Here is a 24,280-nt window from a genome sequence, read left to right as displayed (position 1 = left end):
GGATGCTGGCATCGCAGGTGGTGGCTTTACCCTGTACGCCACAGCACCGGCCCATTGCATGCATTTGGAGAGTGAATCAGTGAGTAGGTGCTCTGTCTTGTCTGTCTGTCTGTCTGTCTGTCTGTCTCTCTCTCTCCTGCTCTACCTCTCAAAAACAAAAAACAGAACAAAACAAAACAGACACTGGGACAGGACAGACAGCAGTGTATTTGAGAGAGGGCTAATTAGTAGGAAGTCTTTATCTGATCCTTCCTGCTGGGCAGGGCTGTGGCTCAGAGCTGAACTTCCCCCAAGTGAGCTTATTTCACCAGCCCATTTTTTCTAAGCACCTGCTGTGTCCTTGGCCCTGTCCCGGGAGCTGGGAATAATCAGATGCTGTCCCTGCCTTCAAGGAGCGCACGGTGAGAATATAGATTCAAGAGCCGCCTGGCTCCGCCTGGCTCCGCATCTAGCTGGGTGGCTTCGGCCAAGTCGCCTAAACGCCCTGTGCCTCAGTTTCCTCGTCTGCGGGGGGGGGGGGGTGATGACAGCAGCACCCTGACAGACTGTGGTGAGCATTCAGTGGGACCATCCCTGCAGCAAGCTGGAGCAGTGTCCGGGTGTGGTCAGGGCTGCAGAAGTCTCGGTCTTAGGGTTAGTCCTGTGGACGTGAGGAAACAGGTGCCGCCGTGAGGGCTGAGCAGGTGCAGAGGTGCTGCCCTGTGTCCCCCCTCCTGGGGAAGGGTTGCCAAAGGATGGGGTGCTTGAGCCACTTCGGCAGGAGTAACCAGACAGGCGCCAGCCGGGGCACACTGGTGCTGTGAGAGTATTTGGGCCACAGGGGCTGGTCAGGGAGAGGCACTGTGGCTAGCATGGGCCGTCCTGCGTGGACATCGGTAGCCCTGCTGACCCATGCCCTCTGCCTCTCTGGGGCCAGGGCAGCCAGTGGGGCTGGCCCGCTGCCTGGAACAGTCTTGGACCTGGTGCACCCTGCTGGGTTTGGCCCCCGAGGCAGCCTGGACCCTGGCCTGGCCACTTGGCTCGTCCCCTGGCCTTTGGCTCTGCCCGGGGCTCCAGCACATGCCTCGGGCCTGAGGAGTTACCTTTCAGGAGCTGAGTGGGACCAAGTTTGGTTTAGAATTCCCATTTCCTCTGTACCTTTCTTCCGCCCACACCTTCCCTGCTGCTCAGCACTGATGCGTTTGGAGTGAGTTCCGAGATGAAGGGCAGGCAGAGGCTTCCTGGGGCCGGGGCAGGCAGAGGCTTCCTGGGGCCGTGGCCGTCCCTCGGCTGCCACTTCTCCCCCTTGTGATGACCTCATTAGTGCAGCAAGTGTTCGCTGAGCGCTTACTATGTGCCGGGCGTCGTACCAGGTGCTTTACCTGCATTTCCCCCTCGGACCCTGAGAAACCCCCGATGAGGTCGGTAAGTACTCTTATTGTTCCTAATTTAAACACGGGGAAACCGAGACTCCCACCGCAGCAAGACCTGTAGCTGAAAAGGAGAGAGAAAAGGCTGAGATAGAGCGTGGACCTCACGCTGGCTGTGGTGCGGCTGGAATCCAGGGCTGCTGGGGCCTGGCGGGTACTTGGGGGTGCCCCGGGCCTTTCTCCTCTCCCTGCAGGAAGAGCTTCCCCCTGCAGCCGCCTTTCCCCTTCTGGGGTCTCCCTGACACACACACACACACACACACACACACACACACACACCGCACCCCGGGAATGTGCTGTTTGAGATCTGACATTTCCTTCGGCCTCAGCTCGCTGCCGTAGGGCCTCACGGGGCTGGACCCTAGGGTGCTAGGGCGCCTCGCGGGAGCCTTGAGAAGTGGGCTCTGGCCCCAGCCAAGGCCAAGGGTGAAGGCAGGACCTGGGCTCTCCCACTTGTCTCGGGAAGAACAGGTCCTGTGGTTCCTCTTCACAGGCGTCTGGCAGGGCAGATCCTTGGGGGAGGAAGTGTTTAGCAGCCGGCTGGGGTCCCCCAGGAAAGCGGGTCTGTCTCGTCCAGTCCCTTGCGGGGGAAAGAAGACGGAAGGAGAGAGAGAGGAGAGGCTATGCTCCCCGTAGGAAGTTCTCAGAATAAGCTCTGCGGCTGGGCGGTGCAGGTGCGTGTCTCTGGCCTGGCGGTGCAGAGGTGGTGATGCCCAGAAGGGGGGGTGACCACAGGGGCAGTGCAGGGGCAGCGAGGGGGCTGCAGAGGAGAATTTGGCCCTTAACCCTGCCTGGCTTTCCTCCCCACTTCTCCTTCCAGACAGCCCTCCCGGGGAGAGGAGGTCCTGGGGCTTGGGCAGCAGCCAGGCTTCCCCAAGCTGTGCCAGGGGCAGCGTGGTGGCCTCCCCGCTCTGGAGGGTATGCGCCCACCATCCCGTGCTCTGCCCGTCTCTGGGCTCAGCCATCCCCGACACAGTGTGGGCCCCCAGCCCCTTCATTCAACCGTGTTTATGAAGCATCCATGCCAGGCCTGGGGTGTTCCCGGCAGGGAGCTGCCAGACCCCTCTGCCCTGACAGAGCTTGGCCTTTCTCATCGGGGGCGCAGTAAACTTGGAGAAGGAAGGGCACGCCAGCATGTGGTCAGAGCTTGCGAGGGGATAAAGCAGAGTGTGGCAGGGAGCAGGGGAGGGGGTGGTTTCGTCCAGGGTGGCTGGGATGACATTTAAGAGGTGAGGGGGCGCAAGGGCACACTAGCAGGTGCAAGGGCTGGGAGACAGGGCCACACCTAGGGGGTATTTTAAAAAACTTAATTTTCTTATTTATTTGAGGGACAGCTCCCATCCACACCCTACATGTCCATGATAGCCTGGCACCAGGTCAGGCCAAAGCCAGGAGCTGGGGTGGCAGGGACCCGAGTGCTTGGGCCGTCCCTTGCTGCCTCCCAGAGTGTGCATCAGCAGGAAGCTGGAGTCGGGAGCAGAGCCAGGACTGGAACCCAGGCGCTCTGAAGTGGGATGCAGGCAGCCTGCGCAGCATCGCGTCCACTACCCAAATGCCTGCCTGCCTGCCCGCCTGCCTGGTGGGGTGGAGGAGTGCGGAGGAGGCCAGGATGGCTGTTGTGGGCGAGGAGAGGCATGGCAGATGAGGCCGGAGTTTGGGTTTTCCTGGACAAGATGGAGAGGCCCCACCAGGTGCAGAGCGTGGGGCAACTTGATTGTTTTTAAGCCCCTGGGGGGTCGGCCATTCCCCAGGGCTGTGCCGAGTGGCTGGGCAGGAATTGCTCTCAGTCCTGGGTGGAGTGGAGTATGGGGCTGGGGAGGAGGGCAAGAGGCGGAAGCCGGGGTCCTTCCAGGCAAGGAAACCTACACTTCGGCAGGGGAGGGGGAACTTGTCCGAGAAATGATGACGGAATAAATACCAGACAGTATTTAAAACCCAGTGCTAAACTGTGTGGTTTGGACTCGAAATGTTTCCAGAACTGTGAGCGCCGCGTGGGAGTTGGGGGGGGGGGTGCACTTCCGCCAGCAGGTGCCGCTCATTTGGGCTGGGAACACCATGGAGTTCCGCTGTGCAGAGGGCAGGGTGCTGGCTAGCAGAATCTCCCAGCCCACGGGGCGGGGTGTGGTGGCAGTAAGGCCACAGCGCCTGGATCCGCTGGGGCAGCCACCTCCACAGAGCCGGTGTCCTGCCCCGCTGACCTGTCCTGGGCGGCCCTCTTGCTTCCAGAAGGTTCCATGACCGTTCTCTTGTTCTCACAGATCCACTGTCATCCTCTCTTGCCTTCTACCACTACCTGTGCCTGCCGGAGTCTGGGGTCCAGTTCCCTGGAGTTCTCTGGGGCCCAGTTTTTCTCCTGCTTCTCCTCTGCTTCCTCTCAGAGGCCTGGGCTCCTGTTTGCTAGGTGGCCCCTACAACATTCTGGTTAGCGTCATTTCTACAAAACTGCACCAACCTGGGCAGACTTCCACCCCCCATGTGGGGTCAGTGTCCTCTCCCCAGGTCTCGGGGTGGGGGGGACAGTGCACCTGCTGTGTGCAGAGGCGTCACTGCAGCGGCCTGGCCTGGGACCCACTGGTGCCGTCCTTGTCCCTCCCATCCCGTGCTGAGGCTCAGACAGACACGGCCCCTCCCCCGCTCTGTCTCCTAGCCAAGCAGCAGGAGCCCAGAGGCGCGGGGCAGGTGGTCTGCTGCCCAGGGCCCTCGGGAGCTGGCTCCACCCCAGCTTGTGCTCCCTTCCAACCTTGGAGAAGCAGGGGCTGCGTCTCGGGCTGTCACCTTCATGGCTCACACTCGGGGGTTAGGATCCCTTGTAGCTGGGTTAGGGCACGTGACCACGGCCCCTGACCAAGTCCCCTCCAGCCCCTTCACCTCTCGGAGGCTCAGTTTGCTCATCAGCCCCCACTCACGGGGCTGTGACTGCTGTGAGGTAGACAGGCCACAGACAGATCTTGCTGCAGCCAGAGCCCAGCTCTCCGCCACACACTGAGTGCTTAGCTCCCTAATCGGTGCCTGCTACAAAGTAGCAGCTCAATAAACCCTCAGTCCCCTTCTCAGTCTCCCCAGGTCAGCAGCTCCGAGAACAGCTCCCCGGGCTCCCCTGTGTGCATTTAAAAGACTGGCTTATTTGCAAGGCAGAGTGACAGAGAAAGAGGGAGAGAGGCAGAGGGATCTTCCTTCTGCTGGTTCACTCCCCAGATGGCCACAACAGCCAGGGCTGGGCCAGGCCGAAGCCAGGAGCCAGGAACTCTGTTAAGGTTTTCCACAAGGATGGCAGGGACCCAGGGACTTGGGCCATCATCTGCTGCCTTCCCAGGTCCACTAGCAGGGAGCCGGATGGGAAGCAAAGACAGCCTCTGTTTTCCAGGCCGTGGAATCTGCACCTGGCGAGGTGTGGCTTTGTCGGAGGCCACAGAGTGGGTGAGCTTGGGCTCCAGTCTCCCTCAGGTTCTCCCATCGGCTTCTCAGCAAGCATAGTTTTAGCAGGAAGCCTGGGGAAGGTGGGGGCGGGACTGCTGGAGCTCCATCCTACCCTCAGCCCCTCTCTCCTAGGCCTCGGGTCCCAGGTCGCTCAGGGCAACAGCGCTCCTGGACCTGGGCTGGTCCTGGGGTGGGGGTGGGGGGCTCATCTCAGCCTCCTCCCTAGGTGGAGACAGCTCTCTAGGAAGGGAGGGGTCTCAGCCCTGGTGCCGGCTGCCCCTGCCCTGATGAGCTGCGGGGGGGGGGGGGGGGCACTCATCCAGCCTTGGGGAGAAGGGAGGAGGGAGCTGCCCAAAATCTGCACCCCAATAGTGTTTTTTTTCTCCCTGCCCTGAGGCGTTCCGGTCTCCCCAGCTCTCCCCACAGCACACCTGAGCCACTGGCCAGCCCCCAGGGCTGCCCAGCTCCCATGGTCTCCATGGCAACTCCATATTTGCCATCCTGGTTCCTAATGACTTATTGGCATGTGTGGTAATTTGCAGCGCCTGGCAGAGAGAGCCAAGGGGAGCTGGTGCTGAGGGGCTGGGGTTTTAGATGGAGACAGAGACACCTGCCTCCCTGCCCCGACCCCGCTTGGCGGATCCATAACCCAGGTAAAGGAGCCGGTCCAGGGCTTCCACTCTGCAGAACGCCAGCTGTCTCCAGGCCCCTGAGAGGGAGACAGATGGACAGACAGATGTGGCGCACAGCTGCTCACCTGCCAGGCAGACGTGGCAGGCGTGGGGGCCCTCTGCCTCTTGTGCCCCTCCCTCCTGCCCTGGCCTGGGAGGCGCTCAGCCCTGTGGGAGGAGAAGCCGGGACCGTTCCCGCAGCTTCCAGAGAGCGGGGCAGCCGAGGGAAGCCCGCTTGTGTGGGTGGGGAGGGCAGCGAGCAGGGGGCGACCCGGCCGCGCCCTCGGAGCCGAGCCCTCGGCTTCTCTAGAGCTCGCCTGACCTCAGAGCTGCTTCCTCAGGACAAGAGCCGTGTGCTGCTGCTGACCCCACACAACCTCTGCCCCTTCTGGGTCTGGTTCTCCACGCACGCTGTTTGGTGGCTGGGGGTGGGGGGGCCCTTGTTTAAAGTTAGATCTGTGTGAGTTAGCTTCCTGCGGCCACTGTTTACCAGCTCGGTGACCTGCACCTGTCTCTGACCCGCTGTTGGCGCCTCAGTTTGCTTATCTGTAAAGTGGAGCTAACACGCCCAGCTCACAGCTGTAAAATGCTCAGCATGTACTAGGCACCAATAAATATTTTTATTTGTTGGGCCTTGGGGAGAGGGGAGGAGGGGGCTGTGGAGCCCAGTGCCCTTCCCGAGGTCAGCACCCTGATAGTGCATTTACTCCCCACCCCCAGGTGTTCTGGTCTACCCAGCTCTCCCCACAGCATGCCTGAGCCACTTGTTAAGAGTGTTTAAAGTGAGCCGGCGCCGCGGCTCAATAGGCTAATCCTCCGCCTAGAGGTGCAGGCACACCGGGTTCTAGTCCCGGTTGGGGCGCCGGATTCTGTCCCGGTTGCCCCTCTTCCAGGCCAGCTCTCTGCTGTGGCCAGGGAGTGCAGTGGAGGATGGCCCAGGTGCTTGGGCCCTGCACCCCATGGGAGACCAGGAAAAGCACCTGGCTCCTGGCTCCTGCCACCGGATCAGCGCGGTGCGCCGGCCACAGCACGGCGGCCATTGGAGGGTGAACCAATGGCAAAGGAAGACCTTTCTCTCTGTCTCTCTCTCTCACTGTCCACTCTGCCTGTCAAAAAAAAAAAAAAAAAAAAAAGTTCAAAAAAAAAAAAGTGTTTAAAGTAACTTTATTTTTTTTTATTTTTATTTTTTTTATTTTTATTTTTTTTTTGACAGGCAGAGTGGACAGTGAGAGAGAGAGACAGAGAGAAAGGTCTTCCTTTGCCGTTGGTTCACCCTCCAATGGCCGCCGCGGCCGGCGCACTGCGGCCGGCGCACCGCGCTGAATCCGATGGCAGGAGCCAGGAGCCAGGTGCTTTTCCTGGTCTCCCATGGGGTGCAGGGCCCAAGCACCTGAGCCATCCTCCACTGCACTCCCTGGCCACAGCAGAGAGCTGGCCTGGAAGAGGGGCAACCGGGACAGAATCCGGCGCCCCAACCGGGACTAGAACCGGGTGTGCCGGCGCCGCTAGGCGGAGGATTAGCCTAGTGAGCCGCGGCGCCGGCCCTAAAGTAACTTTAATTATCTACCCAAATAAATACGAGCAATGGGACTGACACTGATACTCTAATTCTAGTGGTCTCTGCCTTTTTAAACATTTGAGAATCAGCTTCATTTATTCAGCAGATTTTTAAAAGGTTTTTATTTATTTATTTGACAGGTAGAGTTACAGACAGTGAGAGAGAGAGACAGAGAGAAAGGTCTTCCTCCATTGGTTCACCCCCCCAAATGGCCGCAACGGCAGAGCTATGCCGATCCGAAGCCAGGAGCGGGTGCTTCCTCCCAGTCTCTCATTTGGGTGCAGGGACCCAAGCACTTGGGCCATCCTCCACTGCACTCCCGGGCCACATCAGAGAGCTGGAGTGGAAGAGGAGCAACCGGGACAGAATCCGGCGCCCATTCAACAGATTTTTTTTAAAAGACTTTATTTTATTTGTTTGAAAGGCTGAGTTAGAGAGATTCTGTCCGCTGGTTCACTCCTCCAAATTGCCTCAATGACTGGAGCTGGACTGATTAGAAGCCAGGAGTTTCTTCTGGGTCTCCCACATGGGTGTAGGGGCCCAAGCACTTGGGTCATCTTCCACCGCCTTCCCAGGCCATTAGCAGGAAGCGGGATTGGAAGTGGAGCAGCCAGGACTCGAACCAGTGCGCACATGGGATGCCGGGGCTTTAAGCAGCACTGGCCCCCAGCAGATGTTTGTTGAGTATCTGTTGTGTGCCAAGGATAGGGCCAGGGGCTGGGTCTTTCCTGGCGTTTCGTGCTTGGAGTGAAATTAGGTTGCCTGTGTGCCCTGTAGGCACAGGAGGGCTAGCAGCAGAAAGCGTGGCCCAGGTCGAGCCTGTGACTGGATCTTCCATGGATGTCTGAGGCTGGCTGGTGCTTGGAGGGGGCTGCTTTGGGGTGGGAGTAGCGAGACACGTGGCCCACCTGGCCGAAATGGCAAGTCTGACTTGAGAGCTGATTGAAGTGGATGAAGGAGCCGGTGGGCGGTTGTTCCTCCACGTGCACAGCCTGCTGCCGAGTCTGGGGGAGCCACCAGGGGCTATCGAGCCGCCAGCTGTAAGAGGAGCAAGCTGGCACCTGCTCTCACCTGGGCAGCTGAGCAGACCCCAGCACCCGCGGCTCATGTGGGAAGGGAATGGAGGAAGAGCAGGGAGGGAGGGGAGTGGGAAAGTTGCCTTCCGTCTGCCAGCAGTAGGCGGGTCTTCCTCAGCCCCCCCGCAGTCTCCCCTGAGATGCCTCTCTGGGGACGGCAGAGTCTCAGAGGGCTGGGCCCTGGGGCCCCTCGCTCTCCTCCTTCCTGGTTCACACGTGAGCATGCGTGCACCGTGATGATGGCGCAGGGGCCACCGTCAGCACACCTGGCATGGCGGCGACCCTCTCCCTTGGCCTCGGCCCCCAGCCTGGTTTTTGCCTGTGAGAAACTTAACCTCGGGGAAGGGGAAAGGGCTGGCCCGAGGTCACGCGTGGGGACTGGATATGAAGCTCCTGTCTGGTGCCCCCTCAAGACGCGTCCTCCCACTGTCTTTCCAGGAAAGCCTACTGCAGGTGCATAAGAATGTGATTTCTCTAAGAGACCATTGTTGTCTAATGCCAGGAAGTCCGGCCGTGTTTCCCACGCCCCAGCCCCCATCGTCACCAGCCACCCTCTTCCTTCCGCAAAGCCTTGGGCAGCCGCCCCGGACAGCCTCTGGGCTCCAGGTTCGTCCATCGTCCCAGGGGGATTGGTGACTACACGGACAACCCAGCTACCTCCACACCAGCAGCCCTTTTTCTGGCTCCCCTGCCTCTGCCTCTCACTCCCGAGGTCCCGGGCATCACTTGGATATCACCCAGTGGAGCACCCTGCTCTCCGTCACCTCCTGAACTCCTCGCCTGCCTGTCCACGGACTCCCACGTCACCGTTCTCTAACCTCTGCTTTGTGGCCGATCAGCGCCTCTCTGAGTCACAGAGCCCAGGTCTTCCTGCCAGTCTCCTGCCCTCTTTGCCCTGTCTTTGTGTGGCCCCGTCTGGCAGAGTCCCCGTTCTGGACCGGCGGCTCTGTCTGATGCTTTCGGCCCGCACGGAGGCAGCGAGCTGGCTGGGGGAAGGACGCACCGCAAGGCAGACTCCCTGCCGCTGCCCGACTCCTCGTTCTTCAAAAGCGCCTGGCGTTCCTGCCACGTTCCTGAGCGTCACACCTTCCTCCCCACACTGCTGCCTCCGCCCTTGCTGTCAGCCAAGGCCGTCGCCACCTCCGTCCCAGGGAGAGAAGTCATCAGCAGACTCGGCGGCGTCGCCCCACAAGCCCTCAGCCACGCCTGCCCCCGCAGGTCTCCCACTATCTCCCTCCCTCCAAGACCTTGCCCTTGGCCTTCCCATCTCCAAAGAGAACGGCAGCGAGGGCCTTCCCCGCACGCCGCCCCGTGCCTGTCCTGACAAGCCAGGCGTCTGGGAGAGCCGCTGCCCCACGCTCAGTGCCCGCTGCCCCCTGCATCCCCAGCCCCGCCTCCCTGCTGAGAAGCTGCCCGAGGTTAAAGGCAGGCACGGTTTTGAGCTCTGACAAGCATTTCCCGCTGCTTTTCAACATTTTCTGTCCCTTGGCCTCTACTGCAGTTCCTGTGCCCACTCATCCTTCCCCTGCCGGCCTTCAGGTGGTGCCATAGCTCGGGCTCTGGGTCAAGGTCTTCTCACTGGGTGCTGTGTCCCAGGGCCACCCCAGCCGGCGAGCAGCTCCCGATGTCACATGGATGACACCCAGATCCCGTCTGCGTCTTCTCGCTCACAGCCACCTGCCCAGGTGCCAGCTGGCACGGACGTCCTGGTGGCGTGTCTCCATCCGCGGTGGCAGTTCTGCTAGCTGCCCGATCCCCCTCTGCTACGGCCCATGGCTGTGAACAGTCCTGTGTGCTGTACACTGGGACTCTCTTGGCTCTTCCTCCAGTCCGTCACCAGCTCCTGGCCACCTCCCAGACGGCACTGAGACCCCTCCTGCTCCCCGGTGACAGCTGCGCTTGGGCTCAGGCTGCCCTCGCCCCTGTCCTGGACCCCTGGGGTTGCAAAGTCAGTGTCCACTCTTGTACCTGCAGGCTGCCAGAGTGACCTGGGAGGACGCAGCTCCGCCCTTGTTCCGTGCTCTCCCACGCTCTGACCTCGCCAGTGACCACAGTGCCCTGTGGGTGGGCAGTGGGATGGCTGCTGTAGGATCTGGCTCGAGCCTGTCCCACGGCGTCCCCTCACCCTACACGCCGCACTTGGGCTTCCGCCCGTTCCTCAGTTCCTGAGCTCCTTAGGCCACGCGATCCTCACTCTTCCCCTTGTACACCTCTCCCTAACTGAATTCTTCAGATCTCAGCTCAAACAGCCTTTCCTTAGAGGGGCTTCTCCCACCTCCAGTTGCATAGCACATCGTGGTATAATTGTGTGCTTGTTAGAGAAATGTCTGTCTCTGCCACCCACTAGGCTGTGAGCCCATGAGGGTAGGGAAAACCACTCCCTGAGTGTGGTGTTGGTAGACCAGATGACCATGCCTTGCCAGTGGGCTGCTATAGAAATGAGGAGGATTGGGGCTGGCACTGTGGCTCAGTGAGGTAAGCAGACACTTGTGACACCAGCAGCCCATATCAGAGTACTGGTTCAAGTCCCAGCTGCTCCACTTCTGGTCCAGCTCCCTGCTAATGGCCTGGTAAAGCAGCAGAGGATGGCTCAAGTGGTTATTCCCCCATACCCACGTGGGAGACCTGGATGAAGTACCAGGCTTCTGGCGTCAGCCTCACCCGGCCCCAGGTGTTGCAGCCATTTGGTTAATGAACCCAGCAAGTGGGAGAATTTTTCTCTCTCTCTCTCATTCTGCCTTTCAGATAAAACAAATCTTAGAGGAAAGGCAGGAGGGTTGAAGGGCTCCTCCTGCCCTCCCCTGTCCCTTCCCTTCCCGTCCACTCTACCCAGCACAGTCGCGGGGCTCCCAGATGCGGTGTAGTTCCCCACACAGGCCCCTCCAGCCTTTCCCATGCGCTGTGGGCTTGGTATCTTCTGTCCTCACAGCCAGCCCTGCGAGGCAGCCAGGGAAGTAGGGCTGTGTGTTGGGATCTGCGGCTCCACGCTGGCCCAGAGAGGCTTGGTGGCTTACCCGCAGGCACACAGCCGACGACCAAGAGGTAGACAGGGCCTGGTGCTCGCGGCTCCTGTGCTGTCTGCTGCTGCAGATTCCAGGCCACCCGCAGCCGTGGGAGGAGGAGTGGCACCAAAACCTAACGGAAAGCCGCCGCGGGTGGCAGAGGGTGGGGGGTCTGGGTGCAGCGTGTGGTTAAGGCCAGTCCACACCTGTGCGTCCAGCTGGGCCTCTTGCTTATTCTTGGCTGAGGCTGCTGGGAGGACTTGCCCTTGCCTCCCGCAGGGCCACACCCGAGCTCTTGACATGTCCGTGCCCCACCTGCTTTGCCAGCCTTCCCCAGCCCTCATCGTCTCCCAGGTGCCCCGGTTCCTCCGCCGTCCCGTGCTGCCTCTCGTCTCCGAGCTTTGCCTGCCCCATTCCCTGCGCCTGGGGTCCTTCATAGTCCACTGGTGGTGCCTGGCGGTTAGGATGCTGGTAGGATGCCTGCCTCCTACACTGGGTTCAATTCCCCGCTCCAGCTCCTGACTCTGGCTTCCTGCTAACGCAGCCCCTGGGAGGCAGAGGCGATGGCTCAGTAATCGGGTTTCTACCCCCCTGGTGGGAAGCCTGGATTGAGGTCCTGGCTCCCAGCTTTGGCCCAGTGTAGCCCTGGCTGTTGTAGGCATTTTGAGCAGTGAACAAGCAGATGGAATCCCCCCACCTGCTTCTCTGCCTCTCAAAAAACTTAAAATATATTTTATGGGTTTTTTTTTAAGACTTATTTATTTATTTGAAAGAGTTACACAGAGAGAAGGAGAGGTAGAGAGAGAGAAAAAAGAGAGGGGTCTTCCATCTGCTGGTTCACTCCCCAATTGGCTACAACAGCCAGAGCTGCACTGATTCGAAGCCAGGAGCCTGGAGCTTCTTCCAGGTCTCCCATGCAGGTGCAGGGACCCAAGCACTTGGGCCATCTTCTACCGCTTTCCCAGGCCATAGCAAAGAGCTGGATCAGAAGTGGAACAGCTGAGACTCGAACCAGCACTCATATGGGATGCTGGCGCTGCAGGCGATGGCTTTACCTGCTACACCACGGTGCCGGCCCCTTAAAATATATTGTAAATGACAACATGTGTGAAGGTTTGCTTCATGCTGGTTGCTGTCAACATGTTCATGCTGACTCAGTGAATCCTCAAACCACGCGATGGTGCAGGGTATGAGTTCAAGTTCACTGACGAGCAAAGCAGTGCACCAGGAAGTCTGAGGCCCTCTGTCCAGCCTCCCCTGACGTGGTCGTCTTGCCTAACATGAGGGAGCTTTGAGAAGTCCCCTCCCCAGTGCACATCATCCTTTGTTTCAGTGGAGCCCCTTCGCTGTGAAAGCGACGCTGCTGTAGCGCACGGGGCATATCCGGGGTTCACCAGCGACGGCTGCACTTGCTGTGCGTGCGTGGTTTTGAGTGGTTGCACGTGTGGTCAAGACACCTGCGCCTTCACAGCACCCCCTGTGCTGCCCCCCGAACCACGAATCTCTCCGTCTCTGTAATCCTGCTAGTTCGTGATTTGCTAGTGTGGACCATCTTCTGCAAGTGTCGTCTCCTGCCGCGGGTGTTTCTCACTCAGCGTCATCTCCTGGAGGCCCCTCCCAGTTGTTTCCTGCTTCAGTAGTTTGCCCCTTCATGTCGTGATAGCGTGTGGCTTAACCATTCGCTCCCTCGGGGACCTCTGCATCACCCCATTTTACACGTGCGGAAACTTGCCCAGGGTCACACGACTAGTAGGTGCCACCGAATCAACGTTTAGGAATAGCACCCAATGGATGTTGATTGGGATGAGGGCACCTACTGCCCACATTCTCTGAGCACCCAGCCTGGTGCTTTACGCATAGTAGGTACTCAATGAATGTTAGCCTATGAGGCTGTGGACAGAACGGCATCTGTATTCACGTGGGTACCAGTCGTGTCCAACTTAGCCCTGTGCCCAGACGTTTGCAAGAGAGGAATATGTCCCTCTTCACTTTACATGGTAGCTGCATTTTAAAAAATGTTTACTTATTGATTTTCTTCTACCTGGAAGGCAGAGGAGTTGAGAACGATCTTCCTTTCACTGATTCACTCCCCAAATGCTCCCAAACAGCTGGGGCTACGCCGGGCTGAAGCAGGGACCCAGAACCCCGTCCCGGTCCCCCGTGTGGGTGGCAGGGGCTCAAGTGCTTGGTCTGTTTTCTGCTGCCTCCCAGGATGTATCAGCAGGGAGCTGGAAGTGGAGCAGCCAGAACTCGAACCAGCGCTCTCGTACAGATGTGGGGCATCCCTGCTGTGCCACAGGGCTGGCCCCTGCATTTTCAATCACAACAATATCAGAAACGGAAAATTAGCAGTAAATAGGTCACCCTGGGGGCTGGCATTTTATTGCCTAAAATGCCCACAGCTATTGGTTCCAATATGTGTCTTTTTTTTTTTTTTTTTTCTGCATGGCGTTATGCATCCAGTTTCTAGGTTGCTTATTTTCTCAGAAGGCAAAGCAGCCCTTCCGTCGTGGCTTCTTGCTGCCACTGCTGTCCCAGCAGGCGCGGGTCAGGCTGTGCTGGCAGAGTCCCGGAGAGCCCACCCTCAGCTGCCCCGTGCGCTGGGTGTCTTGGCTCAGAGAGGAGCTGATACACTATTGCCACCCGGCAGGGCCTTGGCGGGTTAATGACGGAGGATTTGTGGAGCTGCTGGCAGTGCTGTGTGGAGAGCAGCCCCAGGTTGGAGCGGTCTGCACCTGGGCACAGCGCCCAGGAGATGGGCTCGCTCCAGCGCCCCTCCCTGTCGCTGCCTTTGCAGAGGTGAGGTGACAGGAGAGCCGAGTACAGCCTGCTGGGACACCTGGAGCTGCGTGGAGTCTCCAGCCCGGGGCTTTCTCAGAGGGTGCTTGGAAATGGGTCCTGTGGTCCCAAAGGAACGCGTTGCTTTGGTCAGAAGAGGCCAAACCAGGAGCCAGGGTAGGAGAGGCAGACAGGGTGTGGCCTCTGCTCAATGACGACAGTGCGCTAGAGGGTGTGACGTGTGTGGTGTAGACGAGGTCCGGGTGTGCAACAGCCCTGGGCTGACGCTGACGCTGTGAGGGGTGGCACAGGGGAGAGGGGCACAGAGAAACTGGAAAGGAACGGGGAGAGGACCTGTGGGAGCAGAGGGCTGAGCTGGGGGTGGAAGGCCAGGCACCGGGCACAGGGCGAGCGCTCCAGTGAAGGGCTTGTGCCGTGCAGGGCGAGCTCTGGGGAGCACTACTGGGTTGAGGGGAGCTGTGGGACTGAAACCCGACTCACAGGGGCCTAAGCAAGACAAGTGCACTGAAAGGGTGTCTCCATCACTGGGGTCTGTGTGTGTGTGTGTGTGTGTGTGTGTGTTGAGATTTATTTTATCTGAAAAGCAGAGTTACAGAGAGAGAGGAAGAGACCGAGAGACAGAGATCTTCCATCTGCTGGTTCACTCCCCACATGGCTGCATCGGCCAGGGTTGGGCCAGGCCAAAGCCCAGAGCTTCATCGAGGTCTCCCATGTGGGTGCAGGGGCCCAAGCACTGCTTTCCCAGGTGCATCAGCAGGGAGCTGGATTGGAAGTGGAGCAGCCGGGACTTGAACTGGCACCCATATGGGATGCCGGCGCTGCAGGCAGCAGTTTAACCCAGTGTGCTGCAGCGCTGGCCCCAGGGCCCCTGTATCGCTGCTTTTAAAAGCAGAGGGAGAGTAAATAAACAGCTGAGCGTCCAGGGCTGGGAAGGGATGAGGAAGGTTTGCACTAGGAGGAGGCCTTTGTCCCTGAAGTCAACGGGGAGTGGGGGAGAGCGGCCGGCTGGGCCCAGGAGTGGAGGAGGCTGCCGCACTTCGGGCAGGGGGTGTGTTCAGGGCACAGGTGCAGGTGGGACACAGTGAGGGGCAGATCTGGAAAAGGCCCTGCGGAGCGTGCCTAGGGCAGCGGCCGGAGAACGGAGTGGCCCGGAGGACGGGGCCAGGGTGCAGTTTTGCATCTATGCCGGGGCCGCCCTGCGGCCTCTGTGGTTTCTGTGCAGTGCTTCGGGAGGAGTGAGACGGGGCCAGGTGGACAGCGGGTCTCGTGTTTCAGTACCATCAGAGGTAGCAGCGACCCCAGTAAGCTTTGCTGTGTTTCCTGGAGCCCAGGCTGCCCGGCATTTGGGAGTGACCCTCTCAGTCAGGCCCAGGCGCCGTCCTCCTGCCCTGCTGTCGGGGGACCTGTCCGTCCCCCAAGCTCGAGGCCATTTCTCAAGCCTGCCTTGTCCCTGGATCCCATTCTACAAGCGTCCCATTCGCCCTTGCTGCTCCTGGTGCATGGCTGTCATTTTTCTCCCTCCTGAGTCTTGCAACAGCAGCTTAATAGCCTCTGGGGGCCCGGCGGGGAAGACAAATGCCAGCCGGTGGGGCACCGTGCCCTGCCTCTCCGTTAGGGAGGTGACAGAAGGCAGGGCGAGAGTGGCCATCCAAGCACACACGCGTGCGCGCGCACACACACGTGCACACGCACGCACCGCTCCCAAGGTCTCCACTCGTGCGTGGAGTGTGCCGTGGCGACTCGAGTGCCACCATTTGCCAGGCTAATGGGGTCACGCTTGGAGGACATGGAGCAGGCAGCGAGGAGAAACCGGGGTGGCCCCCAGGTGAGCCATCCCCACCTGCCCTGCACAAGCAGGCTGCCCTGTGGGAGGACTGGGTGCAGATCCCAGCAGGACACCCTGAGGTCGGCTTCCTCCCGTGTGCTGTGTGGGCGGACCCCTGAGGGCCAGGTTAACCGCGGGGAAGTGCCTGGCAGAGCTCCTTGGGTCTGCTTTCAGGGCTGCGATCCGATGTGACACGACCCCCTGAGCCGGGATCGTGAGCCGATGCCCCCAAGTGCTGTTTGCCAGAGAAACTGTGGAGGCCCCCGGGGGCGCCACGCCCCGTTCTGCACCCCCAGCTCTGGCAGCTACCTTCTTTGCACCTTTGGCACCCTCTGTGCTGCAAGGGAGGGTGGAGGCGGGCGCCGAGGCATGGGACTGGCCGCTGGGCAGTATCCTACCGGGCCCGGGGAACTGAAGCATGCGAGGAGATGCGGTTCTGGTCTTGGCCTCGTGTGCACCGAGGCTCTGCGGGCCCTTCACCGCCCTGGGGAGGCCGTTGTCCCCAGCTGGGTCTCGGGGTGGGCAGCCCTGGTTCTCGGGGCTCACGACAAGCCTGGAGCAGGATTCTCAGTGCCAGGCGAGGAGTTGTGCGGATTTGGAGCCAGCTGACTCGTGGGCAAGTCCCTGGCCCAAGTACATGTGTCCCTTCACCCACATGGGAGACAGATGGAGGTATGGGGTCCTGGCCTCGGCTTGGCCCACTCTGGCTGTTGTAAATATTTGAGGAGTGAACCAGCTCCTTTCTGTGTGTCTCTTGATCTCTCTCTACTTTTCAAAGAAAATAAAAATGAAAAAATATTTTAAGATTTATTTATTTGAAAGAGTTACAGAGAGGGAGAAACAGAGGGAGAGGTTTTCCATCCGATGGTTCACTCCCCATATGGCCACAAAAGCCAGGGCTGGGCCAGGCCGAAGGCCAGGACCCCAGAACTCCATCTGAGTCTCCCTGGAGGCAGGAGCTTCTTCTGGGTCTCTCATGTGGTTGCAGGGCCTCAGGCACCTGGGCCGTCTTCTGCTGGATTGAAAGTGGAGCAGCTGGGACTCGAACTGGCACCCATATGGGATGCCAGCACTGCAGGTCGCAGCTTAACCTGCTGTGCCCCAGCGCCAGCCCCGAAAATTAAGATTTTTAAGTGCAAACAACTTTCCTTCTTTCATTTACTTTGTTCTCTGTTAGAGAAACAAAGAGAGGGGTAGGAAGGCGAGACTAGATCGGGTTTTCCAGGGCCACACTCCAGCCCCTCCCTGCAGGGCCCTCCAGCCTCCCCAAGGAGGCCATGCTCGGGCACTGGGCTGCAATGAGAGGCCCACGAGCCGTGGCCGGTGCTGCCGTGGCGGCCCCGGGCCGTCCCTGCACAGGCACTGCTGGGGACCCCTGTGTGTGGACCATTGGGGACCTGATGAAAGGGACCAACTGCAGCTCTAAATGCAAACACTCAGAGACGAGACTCGCCGAGAACAAGCGCGCTCCCCTCAGCAAGTGCCAGTCCTGACCCCGCGCTGGAGCGACCCTGCCCTAAGTGACGTTGAGGGCTCTGCTGGCTCCCCTGGACACTGAGGGAACAGAGCAGAGAAACAGGGCAGTACTGAAAGGGAAGTCCATCATTCCAAAAAGAAGGCAAACTCTGATGAGCAGTCACTGCACGCCAGCCCCAACGTGAGCAAAACCCCTTACAGGAGGTCCCAGCCCAGGGGAGGAAAAGAGGGACCGTGGCGTTGACAGAGACGGCAAGGAGCACGGAGAATCAGCCATGAAAGGGAGAGGGAGCTCTGGGAGGAGCAGCGAGGGCGGGCAGGGCTGGCGGGAGCAGCACCTGCACCTGAGACCCGCCCAGGAGGCAAAGCCACGAGGCCAGGAAGCTGCACCTGCCCGTCCCGCTCTGGACCCGACAGGGGCAGCCTTGGGCCCTGGAGGACCTCACACACCTTTATAGGCCTCAGCTCACCAGTTCCTGGTGAAGTGTCCAGGGGCAGGGCTGGCAGGAAGCGAGGTCAGCAACTTGGTGAACAGGGCAAGCCCACGAGCAGCGTGCGTAGGTGGCGTCTTATTCCTGGTTATGGAAACAGGGGCCAGAGACCCAGGAGTTCTTGACTTTTCCTTGTTCAGGGAGTTGCAGAGGGGCAGGGAATGCAAATTTGTTTTTCCATCACACCCAAGCTAAACACAATTTTAGTAATAATAATAGCAAACACTTATCATGCACTTAGCATGAGCCAGGCTGTTCCTAGCATTTCATACATATCAACTCATTTGCATAGTAAGTAGGCTGGGGGCAAAATCCTACCGTGCATTTCAGAGCCCACACAAGTAACTTTTGAACTGTGCCGTGTACCCTGCGAGTTGATTGTACTCTGCCGACCACTGCCAATGCCCCGGCTCTCAGAAGGCTGGGGGAGGGGTGGGAGACAGCGGCTGGGTTTGGAGCAGTTCTCGGAGCACATGGAGTCCAGATCGTAGGGGGTCAAAGAGGCTGATCCTCTCCCTCCCCCTCTGAGCCAAACCACTCCAGGCCAGCCTCCATGTAAGGTGCCCAGGCCGGGTGCTGGAGACCTAGGCTGGTGGTGAGGGTGAGTGTGGCCCTCTCTCCAGGGACGGCCCCCTGCCCAGAAGGCCAGTGTGGCAGGCCCGTGTGGATGTCACGCAGGCCGATTGCCACCAGAGAACTCGTTCTGGGGAGTCTCCAAGGAACCCGAGGGTTCCCGCATCCGTCTCCCAGCTCTCGCAAGTCAGCGTTATGTGCAGCTCCGTGTCGGGTGTGGCTGGTCACGGCCGTGGTCAATCAGCGCCTCCACATGATGGTGGGCGGAGCACATCTGTGTGTCTCTGCTCCCAAGGGGGCAGTAAGCAGTGCGGGTCCCGTCTGGGACATTGAGAAGTGAAGGAGAAGCCAAGGAGAGGCGGGCGGATTCCTGCTGGAGAACCACAGAGAGATGCAGAGACGGGCAGGGCCCCAAACAGGACAGTGCTCCCCAGGCCACGGTGTCACCCCACCGCTGACCCTGCCTTACCCTGGAGAGAACTGCACTTGGCAGAGTCAGAACCCCAGATGTGCTGAGTCGGGGCAGGAAGGCAAGGCTGTGTGTTGAGAAACGGGGTTTGCAAGCCGAGTGTGGAAGCTGCTTCCAGGGCACCCTGGGAATGCGAGTGAGTGGACCAGCTGTGACAGCTCCGGTGAGGCCTCCCCGGTGCCACCTACCTGTTAACAAGCTCCGCCCCTCCCACACAACCTCCAATCAGCTTCTAACGCCTCATGCCAAAACATGAGCCATTTGGCCGGCCGGCGCCGCGGCTCCCTAGGCTAATCCTCCTCCTAGCGGCGCTGGCACACCGGGTTCTAGTCCCGGTTGGGGCGCCGGATTCTGTCCCCGTTGCCCCTCTTCCAGGCCAGCTCTCTGCTGTGGCCAGGGAGTGCAGTGGAGGATGGCCCAGGTGCTTGGGCCCTGCACCCCATGGGAGACCAGGAGAAGCACCTGGGTCCTGGCTCCTGCCATCGGATCAGCGCGGTGCGCCGGCCGCAGCGGCCATTGGAGGGTGAACCAACGACAAAGGAAGACCTTTCTCTCTCTCTCTCTCTCTCTCTCACTATCCACTCTCCTTGTCCAAAAAAAAAAAAAACATGAGCCATTGGCCAAGGATTACCAGACTTTTTTTTTTTTTTTTTTTTTTTGATAGGTAGAGTTATAGACAGAGAGAAAGGTCTTCCTTCTGCTGGTTCACCCCACAAATGGCCGCTATGGCGGGTGCTGCACCGATCCAAAGCCAGGAACCAGGTGCTTCCTCCTGGTCTCCCATGGGGTGCAGGGCCCAAGCACTTGGGCCATCCTCCACTGCCTTCCCGGGCCACAGCAGAGAGCTGGACTAGAAGAGGAGCAACCGGGACTAGAACCCGGTGCCCATATGGGATGCCGGCGCCACAGGTAGAGGATTAACCAAGTGAGCCATGGTGCCGGCCCCGAATTACCAGACTTTTAAGGAAAGGATCTGCTAGGAAAGAGAACTTCCTGTTCTCACTTCTCCGTGGCTGCGTGAGAAGTGGGTCTCGTAGCAGTCGCGTAGGGTGGTAGTCTCCAGGTCTGGGAAGGGAGGATGGACGGGGCGTGGTGGAGGAGCAGAACTCCAGCTTCTGTAGCGCGGTGGACAGCAACGAGGCGCGTGTTTCAAGACATCCAGTAGAGAGGACTGCGACGTTCCCAGCACAAGGAAAGGATAAATCCTGGAGGCGATGGCTGTGCCGGTTACCCTGATAGAGTCACTACGCGTTGTGTACGTGGGCTGGAATACGCTGCACGCCATCAGCATGCAAAATTATGCATCAGCTTAGAAAAAAAGCACAAGCCAAAATAACAACAGCCTGAAAGGGAGAGCAAAAAAACAAAACAAAACAAAAACAAAACAACTTTCCATAAAAGCAGCCCCACCGCCACCACAACGGATGTCCTCAGAGAGATTTTGTGAAAATGGAGGCATAATTCACACACGGTGAAACTCGCCCTCTCCGAGTGTGTGACTTGGTGTCTTTAGTAGTCACCGGGCACTGCCGCCATCCGGCCATCGGATGCGAGCTGGTGATAACCCACTCCTGTAAGTGGTGGCTCCGCGCGTCTCCTCTCCGTGGAATCATCTGATGGGTGGCCTTTTGTGTGCGGCTTCTTTGGCTCATACGCTGGCTTCGAGCCTCCCCCACGCGGGAGTGCTGTTCTTTTGTGGCTGAATCATAGCGCACTGTACGGAGATGCTGTGTGTGTTTCGTTTGCTTGGCAGCCGATGGACAGCGCGTGCTTCCTGGGTCTTCCTTGTTGTTTGTATCTGTCTGCGTCCCATGTGGGCACAGAGTTGGTGCTTGCGTGACTGGGAGAGGATGGAGGGGCGGGGCGTAGAGAAGAAGGAGGAAAGAGTGGAACCCACCCACCCACCCACACCAGTGTAGACCATGAACTGAACCCACCCACCCACACCAGTGTAGACCATGAACTGAAGGAGACCCGGAGTAGGGGCGTGATGTAGGTCTTACAGCTGAACGTGGGAGCTGGCTCCAGCAGGCCAGCCACAAAACCGGTGTCACACCCCTACCTGGCCGCTGCTTTAGCCCAGGGCTGGGGGAGCTGGGACTGGCCGTGGGGGTGAGAGAACGGAGATTGTGGCGCCCAGGCCTCGGCTCCCCAGCTCCTGGGTGAATCTCCAGGGCTGGCCAGAGAGCCCGGCCTTGGGTAACAGCAGTGGGGAGCTTGGGGCAGGGGGCTGATTTCCATGGTTTGAGCACAGTCAACACGGCCAATGTCAAGCTACTGTATAATGTGTTGTTGAGTGTGGACTTGGACAGCAGCGAGTGCAGTCAGCCTGTGCTGGGGTGAACAGCAGTGATGGGTGTGACTGCCCAGGGCCACCCCCCAGGAGCACAGGTTGGGTCACCTGGATGGTTGCGGGTAATCAAAGAGCTCCCAGCTGCAGGCAGCATCCGGTACCATCAGCGTGGCCAGTGCAACCAGAGGCGGTGCGTTTGTGATCTGTGGGGGGTTTTAGATGTGGGGCTGCAGAAGGAACGCAGGCAGCTGGGTGGATCCTGCTCATTGATTATCAACTGAGGAAGCAGGCTCTCGTTTGTTTAAGATTTATTTATTTGAAAGAAAAGAGAGATCGATCTTCCATCTGCTAGTTCACTCCCCAGATGGCTGCAGCAGCCGAGTGTGGGCCAGGCTGCAGCCAGGAACTCCATCTGGGCCTCCCAAGTGCTTGACCCCTCTTCACCTGCCTCCCCAAGTGCATTAGCAGGGAGCTGGGTCAGAAGCAGGACAGCCAGGACTTGAACTGGTGCCCCAATATGGGATGCTGGTGTCGCAAGCCGGGGCTTAACCTGTTGTGCCATGACACCAGCCCCCAAAGTACATTCTAGCACCCCAAAGCCTCCTCATGCTGCTTCCCGGGTTGTTCGTCTCGCTCCTTCTCCACAGGTCCCTGCTGACACTCGTTGGGCTATGAGTGAGGCATCGGGGCCACTCGGGGTTAAGCACAGGGCGCTGGGGCCGGCTGCTGCCATTCAGATCCCACTCCAGTTCCTGGCCCCAGCTTCCTGCTGCTGCAGACCCTGGGAGGCAGCAGTGCTGGCTCCAGTGGTGGGGCCCTGCAGTCCACATGGGAGACGTCCTGGCTCCCCATCAGCCCAGCCCCAGGCACTTCAGGCATCTGTGGAGTGAATCAGCAAATGGGAGCTTGCTTTCTTTCTCTCCCTCTCAACTAAAGTTAAAATGTTTAAATCCTTACATACTTTCTACATAATATGCATTTTCTATGAAGACTCAAGTTTCCATGAACTAATTTTCTAAAGATTTATTTATTTATTAGGAAGTTAGAGTTGGTGGAGGGGAGAGATCTTTGATCCACTGGTTCACTCCCCAGATGGCTGCAATAGCCAGGCCTGGCCAGGCCAAAGCCAGGAGCTTCATCCGGGTCTCCCATGAGGGTGGCAGTGACCCAACACTTGGGCCATCTTCCACTGCCTTTCCCAGGCCATTAGCGGGAGCTGGATCTGAAGTAGAGCAGTCAGGATTTGAACCAGCTTCCACAGGGGATGCCGGAGTTTAATCTAGTGGCTTTACCTGCCACACCACAATGCCAGCCCCCTCCATGAATTTTTTAAAGATCCCTTGTATGCATGATTTTCAATAATGTTTTGCAACAAAATAAATTTATCTTTCCTTCCATTTTCCAAGGACTGTTTTGAAATAACCCTCCTACATGTGAAGTGAGTGGAACAGTTCCTGGTGTATATATTAGGTGTTCAGTAGGGGTCAGCCTGTCTGCATTTGACAAGGGAAGCAAAATGAGATGGAGGCTCCGGCCCCTTCCTCGGAGGCTGTGCCTAGTGAGAGCCACCTCACCTGGCTCAGGTGTAGAGGTTGCCTGAGACACAGCCCCCAGCAGAGGGAAGTCTCGCTAGCTCTCCCCATCTGTGGGGGCGCCTCCTGAGAGGCACGCAGGTGCAGGCTTGCTTTGGGCCAGCCCCTTCTCCCCTGGGGTGGGGGGGTGCAGACACTGGCCTTGGAGAGCTGGTCTCTTCTGCCACTTCCTGGGCTCCGCCCCCACAGGGAGGGGTCAGGAGCGAGGAGTGGGATGGGTACTTGCACCTTACCAAGTGCTCCAGGTGATTTGCACTGGGGGCTGGGATCCAGGGTGGGCGGCGCGCCCTCATAATAGAAATCGCCACCACGTATCCAGCACGGGCTCCGCAGGGGCAGTTTTTTTGACATCTCTAATCTTTACAACAACCGCCCTGCAAAGTAGGTATTATGACTGTAATTGTACAGAAGAGAAGCTGAGACTCAGAGCAATTAACTTCACTCGGATAACAAGACCAGGAGCCAAAATCCCACCTCTCGGCTCTTCCCGCCACGCAGCCCTGCCTCTTTAGCTAGACCTAAGCAGCTGCCACTTACCTGGCTCCACACGGCTCTGGGAGGAGACCGGCTGGCCTGGGAAGGGTGGGTGATGTGAAGGCGGCCGGCCGCAGCCTGGGCGTGGGAGGGTCCCTCCAGGGTCCCTCCCCTCTCCTGTGTTTCTCCCTCTCTGCTGGGCTCAGCGCTGCTTTGACGGAGTGTGAGCCATCCACAACCTCTCTTCTCCCAGCCTCCTATTGTCTCACTAATTAAAGACATCTTGAGAAATGCCCCCTGCTGCACTGCACGCAGGCATCCCGCTGGGGAGCAGCAGCGGCGGGCACCTGTTATCTTGCTACAGGGAGACACCTGGGCGCGGGCAGGGGCCAGCCGGGGAGGGAGGCAGATGAGGGATGCAGGGCCAGGCTGTGGGATTCTAAGCCCTCCCGGGGGCGATGGGGTTCTCACCTGTCCTGAGCGAGAGCTGTTAAGCCCCTCCTCCCCATATCTTTGTGCCACTGCCCGGTGGGTGAGCCCTCAGATGCTTTTCTGGGTAACTCACCCGGGAGCCCCCCTGGAGAGCCTTTGCTGCCTGGGGTGCAGGACTTGAGCCCCACGTCTGGGAGACGGTCGAGGGTTGGTCTCCTCACTCCACTTCCCCATCAGCCAAGTGTCAGTTCCCAGGCAGGCCACCAGGTGCACACAGCACCAAGTCCCCATCTGGTCCCGAATTCGTTTCCTGTTGCTCCCATGACCACACAGAGCGGCTCTGTGTGACTGGCACTTGTTCCTTCGTGGTGGCCCTGTTGGTCGGGACCCCAGCTGGCTGTGCCCGGCTGGTTCCTCGGCTCCAGGCACCACAAGGGCAGAATCAGACTGTTGGCCGGGCTTGGCACGGGGTGGGGGTGGGGGCGGGGGCGCTTGTGCGCTCGTCCAGGTCGGGGGTGGGATCCAGTCCTCTCCTTGTGGCTGTAGGACGGAGATCCCTGCCTGCTCCCGAGCGGGCTGTCCTCAGACCCTAAAGGCCTTTCTCTCGTTCCGGTGCACCGTGGGCTCCGGCTGAGAACCAGCAAAGGGGCGTTGACTGCTTATGTGCCTGGGATCCCTGAAGGGCGTTCGGGGCAGGTAGGGACTCCCAGTGGACTCGTCCCA

At 59.3% G+C, this 24,280-nt stretch overlaps 1 protein-coding gene and 1 long non-coding RNA gene across 8 annotated transcripts in view; one reads left to right on the top strand and one right to left on the bottom strand.

Moving 5' to 3' along the window:
* Positions 1-24,280, top strand: part of LRRN2 (leucine rich repeat neuronal 2) — a 57,193-nt gene that overhangs the window by 3,404 nt on the left and 29,509 nt on the right. The gene's annotated exons all lie outside the window — the stretch shown is intronic.
* Positions 16,552-24,020, bottom strand: LOC149122506 (uncharacterized). Of its 7 annotated transcripts, none has more exons than XR_016219551.1 (4): positions 23,189-24,020; positions 21,168-21,262; positions 18,767-18,890; positions 16,552-17,808 (listed from the first exon to the last, which is right to left on the bottom strand). It is a non-coding gene; the product is annotated as an uncharacterized LOC149122506 (long non-coding RNA). The 7 variants fall into 7 exon arrangements; XR_016219547.1 differs by lacking the exon at positions 21,168-21,262 and having other exon boundaries at positions 16,554-16,772; positions 17,684-17,808; positions 23,189-23,527; XR_016219546.1 differs by lacking the exon at positions 21,168-21,262 and having other exon boundaries at positions 16,554-16,769; positions 17,684-17,808; positions 23,189-23,526.

Source organism: Oryctolagus cuniculus, chromosome 13 (genome assembly GCF_051225735.1).
Source record: "Oryctolagus cuniculus isolate XC-2025 breed Fujian yellow rabbit chromosome 13, ASM5122573v1, whole genome shotgun sequence".
NCBI lineage: Eukaryota > Metazoa > Chordata > Mammalia > Lagomorpha > Leporidae > Oryctolagus > Oryctolagus cuniculus.
This window is presented reverse-complemented; position numbering and strand designations above follow the sequence as displayed.